This window comes from Mesoplodon densirostris, chromosome 3 (genome assembly GCF_025265405.1).
Source record: "Mesoplodon densirostris isolate mMesDen1 chromosome 3, mMesDen1 primary haplotype, whole genome shotgun sequence".
Lineage (NCBI taxonomy): Eukaryota > Metazoa > Chordata > Mammalia > Artiodactyla > Ziphiidae > Mesoplodon > Mesoplodon densirostris.
In genome coordinates, this window is record NC_082663.1 from 53,431,769 (window position 1) to 53,445,418 (window position 13,650).

Here is a 13,650-nt window from a genome sequence, read left to right on the forward strand (position 1 = left end):
TTAACTCCTTACATTGTACAGCAGAAGCATTATGCTGTGGAAAGCACAAAGGTTTTGAGTCCTGTCTTGACTACAGGTTACTTAACTTTTATAGATGAGATGTTTCCTAGATTACACATGATGTAAAGTGTTCACATACTTCATTTTAATGGTTAAATAAATATTAGTCCCCTTCTCCTTGTTATCTGACTCATCACTTTTCAAAGGCCTTCCTTCAAAAATAGTTTCATGTTCCTCCTTCCCTTAAATGTGGAATGGTTGGATATGATGATGGAATCAATCAACTAGATTGTATTGTCTTTTAGAGCAAACAGTAAAGAATTTAAGTCATGGTAACTGGGCTTACAACTATTTTAAATTTGAAAACAGAATCAAAACTTCCATTTTACATTGATTTCACATAGGCGTTTTTCCCTAAGACAAATGCACCAACCAGTAGAGTTAAGGGATCATTTAACAGCTTCCATGGATCAAAGCTACACTACGTAGAAATAAGATCAGACAACTTGCACTTTAGTGATTCCCTCAGTAGTCTGCCCTGGTTGAAGGGTACTTACTTGTCTTTTTCCTCTATCATCTTTACTTCCCACTCAAATGATCTAGGAGTAGCCAAGTAACAATTTCCTTTCATGAACTATCGTTATGGAGCTAAAGAACATGTATAACATCCTTCTCGACTTCTTTCATTCATCTTAACTCTGGATATTTCTTTTAAAGCCGATTTCGTCTTCACAGAGGAAGCAACAATACTATGCTTCCTTCAGGTACTCAATTTTTATATGTGAAAATTAACTTTTCATCTCGTTTTCCATTTATTCACTCAACAAATATTTATTGTCACCTACCATACGCCAAGTCTTGAAGTACAAAATTTTCCAGATCAGTTATAAATTTTGCAAGATTGGTTTCCGAGGAAAGGTGCAGTTAAAAAGACTTAAAACTTACTAACAAGAAAAGCAAATAAGCCAAAAGCAAAAATACAAAATATTATTCTACAAAAATCAAGGCCCAAATTACATATAGTCCCAAGCTGTTTTTTTCCAGATGGCAAGTTAAATATACGTTATCCATATTATAACGTCTCTCCTGAAAAACAGAAACACCTTTTTCTCTTGACGTTAGCTCAAAACATTGATAATCAACTATGCCCTTTGGTAGAACCAAGAGAGCTATCCACTTCTTCCACCTTTTACTCTTCCCCCACCAAATGTTCCAAAGAATGTGCTACTAACTCTCTTAATATGTTAACTCTCTTTATTCTCTCACGAAAGTCACACACAGGGTAAGATTTGGCATAGAGGTCCATCCACTAGTAGTTACTAATGGTTGCCAAGGAAATGAAGAGGAAGTGGTAAGAGTAGACAAGAGTAGGAATTAATCTTACACGTATTGGCCCAGTCATGAAAAATATTAAAGTATTTCAGGTCTTGAGGGTAGAGGTTTTTGCCCTTGAGAACCACAAAAATATTAATACCACAATACAGATTTCATTTGCCGCCATTTGTGAGAAATGAATGAAGTTATTTGTTTGAAATCAACTTACTTGCCTCTATAGCTATTCCTTAAAAGCCCAAAACACCAATGATCGCATATAAACACTAAATTAATATAAACCAGAACTGCAGCTACCACTTTGGTAAAACACAGGAAAACAATTATCTCCAAAATTAATTTTCTCAATTTCCTTTCAACTACACCAGTTTTATGTTACCTTTCTTTCTCTGTCATGAATTTTGAGAGCTATCATTCACACTTCTAAGTCTCAGTCTAATCAACATAAGCTAAAAAAGGAAAGAAAAAAAAATTTGCCCAAGAAATTTGAACCTAAAGGAATATGTTGGAAATCACACTCCAGTGTGTTTTTTAAAGTTTCAAGCAATAGTTCAGTTTCCCCTTTTCTCCCTCGTTCTGCACACCCTCGCCCACCCACCCCCATCCCACTTCACCCAGACAGAGGGTAACAGTCTGAGCTGCCCTGGTTGAGTTGATCCTAAAGTTAACATTCAGCAGCCCATTTCCAGACAGCAGCGCTAAATCTATTTGGATAAAACGCGTGTGACCCAGACAGTTGGCATTTGGCCCAAACGCGTTGCACCGGCAGCTCAAATAAAAACAAGAGTAAGAAACTCACTCTCTTGTTCCCTCTCAGTGCGCTTTCTCACTCTCCTGCTCTCTTTGCCTCCAGTACAACAAGGAAAGAAATTACCAAAGACAGGAATTGTAGTACACATTATCTGAAGGCAGCTTTCCAATAAACCCTCCAGCACAAACCCCTCCCCAATCTCTGAACTTTGATCCCATATACCATATATACAGACATACCCGATATTCAAGGCTCCGGAGGGTTATGAGTCTAGCACGTCCCAAGTGGCCAAAAGTAAATCAAAAACACACATTTCCATCTCTTTGATTAGCCTATTAAGAGCTTAACATATCTAGAGCATCGGGACTATAGCTACCACATTAATTCTGCCCTCTGAGCCCAGGCATAAAATATGCACTTGTCTGACTACTTAAGACACTGACTTGAAACTATAAAATGCAGAAGGTTTTTCTTTAAGAAAACTGAAAATCAGATTAAAATACACATCATTATTACTTTCCCGATTACTATTTGGTGATTAAAGACCACAAAAATCATCATCAAGTCATACTTCATAAAACATGTCTATTTGTATAATAAACGTATATTTTTTTGCATCATAAAATATTTGCAAGACCCAGAATTCTCCAACCCCCGACTAGTCTGGAGTTAAAAGATTTCTATCTGTAAAATGAGTTCAGTCAAGCTCACTCATTGCCATTTAAAAAAAAAAAAAAAAAAGAAAAAAAAAGAAAAAAAAACCACACAGAAAAAAGTTTCCTACGCGTTATTCGGAAGACAAGCAAAGCACAAGTTTTAATTTTAAAAAAAAAAAAAGGTTTCATTGAATATTGTGAAGTCTTCCTTACCGTTTTCATCTTCAAATTCTGATAAAAAGTAAGTTTCAAACAATAGAGATTGCACTGGACGACTCACGTACTCCCTCTCCTCTTTTTTTTTTTTCTGCCCCCCTTTGCAAAGCCACAGCAGTGAGTTAGTTATTCTGCAGCCAGAATAAAACCCTATAGTCTGGCTAACCCGGGCTTTAGAGAACGGACTTTCCGATTTGGCAGAAAAAGAGATGCCTTCAATACATCCAGGCTATCATCCTGAGATGCTGCCTTTGCAAACCCCCTTTCTCTCCCGCACCCCCTCCCTCCAAAAAAAAGGGGGGGGAGAAAAAAAAGAAAGGAAGGAAGGGAAAAAAAAGACTTATTGGGGGTGGAAGTGGTGCCCTCTCTTCCTGGACAGCTTAGTGCCTTTGCTATGCAAATAACATGTGAAGAGCATCAAAAGGTATCAGGAGAAAAGAAGACAAGAGGAGCAGGAAGGGCAGCAAAGTTTTGTTGAAGTAGCCCTAGATCTCACTACCGGCCCCCAGCCAACTTGAATTGCAGCAGTAGAAAATTTTGGCAGCTTTTCCTCGGAGGCAGAGCACACTGACGTCAGTCTGCAGATGTGCCGGGCTGCGTCGGGTGCGCATGTGTCCTGGGTCGTCACGTGGAGGGGGAGGGGAGGTAGAGGTACAATCGGGGTAACCAACTACCAGCCATTCAGAAGGGTTTAGACAATGTCAACTTTTCCACCCTGTGAATGAGAGAAATTCTGGCCCTTCTAACCTCAATCCCCTTCCCCACTCCGCCTCTTTTCCTCCTCCTCCTCTAACCTCTTTTAGAAATTCTAGCCTGGTTTGTGATTAGTTGTTTCTTGGAAGAGGGAAGCGGGAGGGAGGATGAATGGCTTTAGATGAACTAATGTCACTGTTAAGATCTGTAGTGCCCTTCTCCGTGTATTTTTTTTAAAGTCCACGCAACAATAATGTTAAAAGTTGCACATAAACAGTGTCTTTGAGGAAACTATAGTAAACTTCAATCAGTGGCAGATTTCAAGACTCGGTAGCTACATGTGCACAAAATGCCTTTTTTTGTTTGTTTGTTTGTTTGTTTTCTAATATACCTCAACAAGTAAAATTGCCACCAAAAGGGAAAGTAGACTAAAATAAACTAAGACCAGCACACTTTCCATCTGATTACTGACTTCAGGTTATGCGGGGCTTTAGAAGAAAAAAAAAAAAGTAGGAGAAGTGGGGGAGGAAGGGGGGCGGGGGAAGAGAGAGAAGCTTGCATTATTTCCAGATGAGGGTGAGACTGGATGGTGTTTTAAAGTGCAACCGGGGAAAGCTACAAGTGGAGCGTATTTTTTTTAATACAGTATATTGAATGAAACTTCAATGACTGCCCAAATGAAAATGAATCCTAAATCAGACCCCAAGGGTGTGTGTGGGGGGGGGGGGCAAGAACCCTGCTACTATCTCAAGATAAACAAACAAAACCTCAAAACTGGTTTTTCAAGCTTCCCAATCCAACCCCTCCCCCCCAACTCCATACACACCAGCTGCCAGTCCATACTTTAAGGATAAAACACGGCTACTACGTAGCACTTTCGCTTTCATTTGCTGGGAGAAAGCTACTAGCATTAAACTGTGGGGAAATGCCCAAATATGTTTTCCATGTCCTAAGCAAGCAAACAAAGTCTGGTACACAAATCGGAAACAGGAAAAAATGTGAAAATAGCTCAGGACAAATGTTGCCTTTCAGCGGTGTAATCTGCTGCATCATTTATCTGCCTCTTCGGTTGAGAGTACGGTAGGGAGAGGTTTAAGAGTTTCCAAGGGGGGGGGGCGGGGGGGAGGGGCTCGGAATTGACGCCTTGAAATTCCAGCAGTTAACGCCAAGTCAATTTCCGATGGCCAGAACCAGAAAGGGGAATTGGACCGGAGGGAAGGGGACAGGGAGGAGGACCTTTCTGAATACCAGCTCTTAAGTTTCAAGCTTCTGTTAACATTATTGCTCATTTGATTTTTTTTTTCTTCCTACACCGGAGGTAGTAGGTGTAATTCTTCTGGTGAATACATGAATAGTTGGCTAAAAGAAGGCATGAATCAGACTGAGAACATCCAAGAATACAGTTATTTCCATTCTTTTTTGAGGACTGAAAGGGGAAAGCATCTGTCCACAGTCAATAGTCCTCACCTTGACCTTAATCTGTAGTATCTAGCTCAATTCCATTTAAAATGTAGAAATATGACCTGTGGTTGGAATTGACAGTTTTAAATAAAGGTGAGTCACATGGAGAGATATGGATATAGATATATAGATATTTGCATTAAAATACACAAGATGGCTAATCTCATAGCAATAGTTGTAAATACTAAAAGTAAGTGTGGGCACAGAGCTGGTTTAGCATCAAACCACCCTTTAAATAGTTGTTGAAACTTATCCTTAAATTTTCAAAAACTGGTAGTAGATAGACACAGCCAACAGAGAAAACTAAAATTAAAGTGTGAGTAGTAATCATCTGTATAAGCTGACTGAAAAGTTTTTACTCTCAACTAAGACAGACTACCTTAGGAAGTAGCAGCATTGTAAAGGAAAGGAGCTTATTCAATGAGAAGTGGACTTTGGCTAATTACTTATTCAAAGACTGCCATCCTGCGTCTAAACAGAGTAATGAAAAATTTCCAAGAGATTCCTTTTCTCCAAATGACTAAATCAAGAACTATGAGTAAGGGTGAAAAATTATCAGCATGAGAAGTGATGAATTCTCAATTTAACTTTGTATGTGTGTATATGTGTGTGTGAGTGTACATTTTCACTGCATTACAGAAAATTCAAACACATTCAAAAGTAGAAAAATAGTACAATGAATCCCAATGTATCCATTATCCAGTTTCAATAAGTGTCAAACCAGACCAGTTTTTCCCCCATTACTTGTTCCACCCCACTGGATTACCTTAAAGCCAATGTCAGATAACATTTTGTTGCATCCATTAAATATTTACCTGTATTTCTAAAATATAAGGACTAAAAAAATAACCACTACTATACCACTATGACTCTTAAAACAATAATAATTCCTTAATTTTGTCAAATATTAGATTTCCTCAATTGCAAATAAAGGCTTAAAAAAACTATTTTTATTGGAATCAGGATCTATACATTGCATTAGGTTGATTTATCTCTTATGTCTTTAAAAACTTTTTATTGAAGTAGAATATTCATAAAGAAAAGTACATAAATATATAATTTGATGAAAAGTGTTGTGTAATGAATTTTCAGAAACAGAACCTGCCCATGTATCCGTCTAACTCAATCTATTGGTTCCTCCTCATTTCTTATCTTGCAATACAAATGCTATATTAATATCTTGCCATCCTAATATTATATACAGTACTTCCGTTAGCATGGAAGTGTTTTAGTGCACTACACAGGCATTATTTCTTAATTGAATTATATGAAACAAATTTAAAACAAACCCTGAATGAATTTAAGTTGCAATAGAAATTCTTTGAAAAAATTTTCCTCCAGCTTTCCTTCTCATTCTCTGTTTAATTAAGAAATGAAGGTGGGGGGGCGCTTCCCTGGTGGCGCAGTGGTTGAGAGTCCGCCTGCCGATGCAGGGGACACGGGTTCATGCCCCGGTCCGGGAAGATCCCACATGCTGCGGAGCACCTGGGCCTGTGAGCCATGGCCGCTGAACCTGCGCGTCCAGAGCCTGTGCTCCGCAATGGGAGAGGCCACAGCAGTGAGAGGCCCGCGTACCGCAAAAAAAAAAAAAAAAAAGAAATGAAGGGAGAGTAGGGGTGGGGGAGGGATGGACTGGGAGTTTGGGGTTTGGCAGATGCAAACCATTACATATAGAATGGATAAACAACCCCATCCTACTGTATAGCACAGGGAACTACATTCAACATCCTGTGATAAACCGTAATGGAAAAGAATAGAAAAAGAGTGTATACAATTAAAGCACTCACCTCTCAGTGGGAGATACCTTGGCTTTAAAAAATAAATTAAAAATAAATTAAAAAATTAAAAAATTTTAAAAAGAAATGAAGATTATGGGCAAAGTGGAGGTGATAGCAAACCCCCTACCTAAAAAAAGCTTTGCTATCTGTCTTTAGAAATCAAATTAAATATAAATGAATGGGCCCTTTCAGGAAATCAAAGATGAAATAAATGGAAATATGGGAGAGGAAGGAACTTGTATATATGTATGCCTGCATGCGTGTGTGTATTTATTTCAGAGACTGAAAAACAGAAAGGCAGAAGAGACTGAGAGTCAAAGAATAGGGATTGAGGACATTTTACAGGTAAGAATAAACTTCTACCTTACAATTTTTAATATATTAGCATGCACATTAAATTTAATTTTTTTTTAGTTAAAAACCAAGGCATGTCTTAAAATTAGACTGTTCTCTTGTATTTTCAGAAAACAATGAGATGAAGAATTCTGATTTTATGCTTGTTTGAAATTATTAAATTGGAGCAGGTGACTATCTCTAAAGATGATGAGTTTTGAATTTACCTCCCAGACATTAAAACCAGATTCAATACACAAAATATTTTATTCTTTCAATGAGACTGGATTTGAATTTGACATAGTTAAAATAAATATTTTCTAATCTTTTGAAAGACTATTATAGGGTTTCTTAAATAATGTGCAAAGGCTCAAAGCATAAAGGAAAAGATTGATAATTTTAAATTTATTAAATGAAAATTTTAAAAACATTAAAAAGTGAAAATATAAGCCAGAAAGTGGGAGAAAAATTTGTAACACATATAACTGAATCATAATAAATATCAAGACTATTGAAGGAACTCTCACAAATCTATAAGGGACAGCCCCCAAAAAATAAAAAAATAAGAAAATGGCATAAACAGGAGAGTTGCAGGAGAAAAAACCTAATGATGAATAAATGAGAATGAAATGTTCAATCTTGCTAGCAATCATGGAAATGGAAATGTTTCTCTTTCATCAGAGTAGCAAAAATGTTAAAATTTGATAATATCAACTGTTTGGGAGGATTGGGCAAACGGAACGTCTAGTATATTGTTTTTTTGGTTTTTTCCTTTCTTTTTTCTTTATTTATTTTAATTTTTATTTTATACTGGTGTATAGTTGACTAACAATGTTGTGTTAGTTTCAGGTGTACAGCAAAGTGATTCAGTTATACATATACATGTATCTATTCTTTTCCCAAGTTCTTTTCCCATTTAGGTTATTACAGAATATTGAGCAGAGTTCCCTATGCTCTACAGTAGGTCCTTGTTGGTTATCTATTTTAAATATAGCAGTGTGTATATGTCAATCCCAAACTCCCAATCTATCCCACCTCCCCACACTTCCTCCCTGGTAACTATAAGTTCATCCTCTAAGTCTGTGAGTACGTTTCTGTTTTGTAAATAAGTTCATTTGTATCATTTTTTTTTTAGATTCTGCATATAAGTGATATCATATGATATTTGTCTTTCTCTGTCTGACTTAACTTCACTTAGTATGATTATCTCCACATCCATCCATGTTGCTGCAAATAGCATTATTTTATTCTTTTTAATGGTTGAGTAATATCCCATTGTATATATATACCACATCTTCTTTATCCATTCATCTGTCGATGGACATTTAGGTTGCTTCCATGTTTTGGCTATTGAAAACAGTGCTGCAACGAACATTGGGGGTGCATGTGTCCTTTTGAATTATAGTTTTCTTCATATATATGCCCAGGAGTGGGATTGCAGGATCATATGGTAGCTCTGTTTTTAGTTTTTTAAGGAACCTCCATACTGCTCTCCATAGTGGCTGCACCGATCTACATTCCCACCAACGGTGTAGGAGGTTTCCCTTTTCTTGACACTCTCTCCAGCATTTATTGTTTGTAGACTTTTTGATGATGGCCATTCTGACTGGTGTGAGGTGATATCTAATATAGTGTTGATGGAAGTGTAAATTAAGTGCAAACACCACAAAGAACAAATTTGGCAATATCTAATACAGAGGAAGATGTGCATCTTTGACCCAGCTATTCCATTTTTAAATATATAACCTTACAAGATTCTTGCACATGAGAATCCCCATTAATAGTTAAGGTAACACTATGTGTAGCAGTGAATAAATGGAAACAACCTAAATGATTATCAGTAGGGGACAAAAAACAGCTGTGATCCATTTCTACAATGGAGTATTATTTGGCAGTTAAATGATGAACAAAATCCACACATGTCAACATGGGTAAATTATATAACATTAATTTGAAATGCTGCAATAGGATACATTATGATTCAAACTGGGATAGGCTGAATATATACGATAGTTTATATAAAGTTTTAATTATAAATATTTTTAACACCAAATATATATCTCAAACTTACCAAAGTATGCAGAGGAAGAACATATGGTATCTTGATCATAGTTACTGGGCAGAGAAAGAGAAGAGGATGCAATTAAGGAGCACAAAGTGAGAATCAACTAAATCTATAAAATTTTGTTTGAAAAACAAAACAACCTGAATTATTATCATAAAATGTTAACACCTGCTAGTGCTTCCCTGGTGGCTCAGTGGTTGGGAATCCACCTGCCAATGCAGGAGACATGGGTTTGAGCCCTCATCTGGGGGGATCCCGCATGCCACGGAGCAACTAAGCCCATGTGCCACAACTGCTGAGCCTGTGCTCTAGAGCCTGCAAGCCACAACTACTGAGCCTGTGTGCCACAACTACTGAAGACCACACTCCTAAATCCCGTGCTCCTCAACAAGAGAAGCCACTGCAATGAGAAGCCTGCGCACCACAACGAAGAGTAGCCCCTGCTTGCCACAACTAGAGAAAGCACACATGCAGCAATGAAGACCCAATGCAGCCAAAAATGAATGAAGAAAGGAAGGAAGGGAGAGAGGGAGTGAGAGAGAGAGTGAGTGAGAGAGAGAGAGAAAGAAAGAGAGAGAGAGAAAGAAAGAGAGAAAGAAAGAAAGAAAGAAAGAGAAGAAAGGATATCACTGAACTAACAGCAAAGACCTTGATATGCCAGTAGCCGTTGCCTACTCTTTAGCATTGTGTGAAGGGCAAAGAAGTATAAAAATAAAAGGCAAGATTCCTTCTCCCAATAAAGTTACAGACAAACTGCAATAAGTTACATAATTTAGGGACATATATTGTAAGTACTATGGGTTTCAAATAACAGAGAACTCAGTGAAGTCTAAATAATGATTTTTCAGACATCCATGTTGAGAAATCTTGTGGTCAATTTTGTAGTGCTTACTTGATCTCCCAACAGCATTCAATTCAATTGATCACTCCCAACCTCTGGAAATCCTAATGCCCAATGTGATGGTATTAGGAGCTAGGGCTTTTGGGAGGTGCTTAAGTCATGAGGGTAAAACCCTCATAAAAGGGATGAGTGTTCTTATAAAACAGACCATACAGAGATCCCTCAGCTCTTCCACCATATGAGGACATAGCAAGAAGTCACTGGCTGTGAGCCAGGAAGAAGGCCCTCACCTGACCATGCGGGCACCTTGATCTCAGACTTCCACCCTCCAGAACGGTGAGAAATAAATGTCATGTTTATAAGTTACCCAATTTGTGGTGTTTTCTTAAGGCAGTCAGAACGAACTAAGAAGCTCTTTCTCCTTGCTTTTAAAAACATTTTCAAGATACTCATTCTCAAAAAAAAAAGATATTTATTCTCTACTATGAAGCGTCTCTTAAGTCTTTTTACCAATGTAATTTTTAATTGGGATGAATGTCTTCTATTTGTTGATTTTGGGGCACTCTTTATATATCTCAGATTAGAGTTCTTTGTTGGTTATAGATACTGTAAATAATTTCTCCCATTTTATGGGTTGCCTTCCAACTCTCTCTCAAGGTGTTTTCCTTTTTTATAGACAGAAATTCTGAATTTTAATATAATTTATTTCAATTCTTGTTCTTTTATGTTTAGAGCTCTTTATATTCTCCTAAAGAAATTTTTTGCCTACTTGCTATACATTTTTTTTCTTACAAAAAAGCACAAGTCATTGGTTTCTTTATAGTATGCAATGGTCCTGAAGCAAAAACAACCCTTTGCTCTGCTGCCATTAACAGTAAGAACGCATATCATGCTCCACAGTCAAAACAAATACTTTATACCCTAAGATAAGCCAAAATTAAGAGGGAAATCCTATCCCATCTTCAAAAAACCTTGAATATTTCCCCCAAATTAACTTCCTACCTAATTTTTATTCCTTACTTCTGCAATACTGATGCCTAAAGATACATGCATATGATGATGTAAAAAAATTGCTATTATTTTCCCATTATGAACAGGCTAATACAATCTTGGCAACCCTGTAGGGAATTTTCCTTTAAACATAGGTTGTATTTTTTAATTTGAATAGCCAGATATTCTGAAGTATAATATCTTCACAACATCTTTTCCAGAAACACTTTTTCTTTCTAAATGTCTTCCTTTCATAACTGACATTAAATAAATTGATATGTTCATGACTGTTTATGCCCCATCCTCCTCCTAGATTAACTTTTCTTCTTACTGAAGTATGTCTATTAACAGTTCTTTCAGGGCGAGTATGTTGTGGGAAAGGTTTTTAGTTTTTATTTGTCAGAAAATTTATTTTGTCTTCATTCTTGAATAATAGTTTAGCTGGTTATGGAATTTTAGGCTGATGGTCTTTCTTTTCCCTCAGCACCAACCTTTATTTTTGCAAGTGAACAATATAATTGCTATTTCCATCTTGGTAAACTATATTTTCTCTTTAGTATCTTTGAAAATTCTTTCTTCTTGATATTTTACAGCTTCACTAAACCGTTTGATGGTGTGGTTTATCCTACACAGTATTCAGTGTGCATATTTTTCTGAGGCTTTTGGTTGCTCTGCAGAAAATTTTTCAGCTATTATCTATTCAAATATTGCTTACCTATCATTCCTGCTATTCTTTTCATCAGGAACTTCTATATTAGTGAAGTGCCTCAATTTGTTCTCTATCTCTTTTGTCTGTGCTTCATAATTTTTTTCTCTTTATTTTTCTGGATGAATTCTTCAAATTATCTTTCAATTCATTAACTCAGTCTTTATCCAGTGAAGAGTTTATCCTACTTGTAGAATTTGTGTTTAAATTATTATATTTAATCAGATATGGGATTTATAATTAATTCCTTTTCATAACCAACTGTTGTTTCATTTGTTCTTATTTCTGTGTTACAATGACTAGCCCTTTTTAAATGGAAGAAATTTATTTCTTCCAGCAACCTCAGAATACACATTTTAAAGTCTTTGTCAGACTGTTCCATAAAATTAATTTCAGTGAGAGTGAAAGTTCCATTTAATGGTTTGGTGGAATGTTGCTACCAGATAGAATGTCTTCAGTTTCAAGAAACATGAAAAACCTGCCTCAATTGATTAAACCAGAAGGAAAATTTATTATCTTGTAAATCATGCTCCCCAGTATGGCAGCTCTAGGGTCAATTAATTCCCCAGTTCAATAATATTATGATTTGTTCTTTTTTGAGACTCTGCCATACTAAATATGCCAGATTTGTCCATGGCAGCTCTCCTAATGATTACAGAATGGCTAAAGAGTTCCAGATGTTTCATGCAGACCCAATAACATTCACCAGAACAAGAGAAGCCACCTCTTCCTGAGAATTTTTTTAATCAGTAAGAAAAATCTTTCCCCAAATTCCTTAGTTCCCATATACCCCCTTTCCCCTTGCCTATACTTTCCACTATCATTAACATCTTGCATTTGTGTTACACTTGTTACAACCGATGAACTAATACTGATACATTATTAACTAAAGTCCATAGTTTACATTAAGATTCATTCTTGTATTGTATAGTTCTATGGATTTTGACAAATGCATAGTTATGTATCCACCATTACAGTATCATAAAGAATAGTTTCACTGCCCTAAAAAATCCCCTGTACTCCACCTATTCATCCCACCCTTCCCTGCCCTCCTCCCTACAAATCCTCCAAAACCACAACCTCTGGCAACCACTGATTTTTTAACTGTCTCCATACTTTTGTCTTTTCCAGAATATCATACAGCTGGAATCATATAGTATGTAGCCCTTTCAGATTGGCTTCTTTCACTTAGAAATATTTATTAATGTTTCCTCTGTTTTTTTGTGGCTTGATAGCTCATTTCTTTTCATGTCTGAATAAACCATTGTATGGATGTCCCATGATTTGTCCATTCACTTATTGAAGAACATCTGGATTGCTTCCAATTTTGGGAAATTATGAAAAAGGCTGCTATACACATTGGTGTGCAGGATTTTGTGTGAATATAAGTTTTCAACTCATTTGGGTAAATACCAAGAAGCACAATTTGTGGGTTGCATAGTATGCTTAGAATATACTTTTTTTCCAAAGTGACTGTATCATTTTGCATTCCCACCAGCAATCAATGAGAGTTCCTGTTGCTCCACATTCTTCTCAGCATTTGATGTTGTTAATGTTGAGTTTTGGTCATTTTGATAGGTGTGTAGTGGCATCTCACTGTTGTTTAATTTGCATTTCTCTGATGACACACAATGTGGAGATCTTTTCACCTGCTTATTTACCATCTGTTTATCTTGTTTGGTGAGGTGTCAATTTAGACATTTTCCCCTTTTTAATTGGGATGTTTGTTGTCTCGTTGAGTTTTAAGAGTTCTTTGTATATTTTGGTGAGTTCTGTGTTATCTGTTTCAGATATGTGTTTTGCAAACATTTTCTCCCAATCTGTGGCT

The 13,650-nt window shown here is 36.6% G+C and overlaps 1 protein-coding gene across 10 annotated transcripts in view; it reads right to left on the reverse strand.

The window, feature by feature from the left end:
* ADAMTS6 (ADAM metallopeptidase with thrombospondin type 1 motif 6) overlaps nt 1–9,311 on the reverse strand; it is a 292,238-nt gene extending 282,927 nt beyond the window's left edge. For 3 of the 10 annotated variants that reach the window (XM_060092944.1, XM_060092945.1, XM_060092939.1), the window contains exon 1: nt 2,953–3,522. The gene's annotated coding sequence lies outside the window, so the exon portion shown is untranslated. Of the gene's footprint in view, nt 1–2,131; nt 2,187–2,322; nt 2,513–2,952; nt 3,529–9,291 lie in introns of those variants that run through there. The other 7 variants (XR_009531448.1, XM_060092943.1, XM_060092946.1 and 4 more) reach the window with 7 other exon arrangements.
* Nucleotides 9,312–13,650: the final 4,339 nt, after the last annotated feature.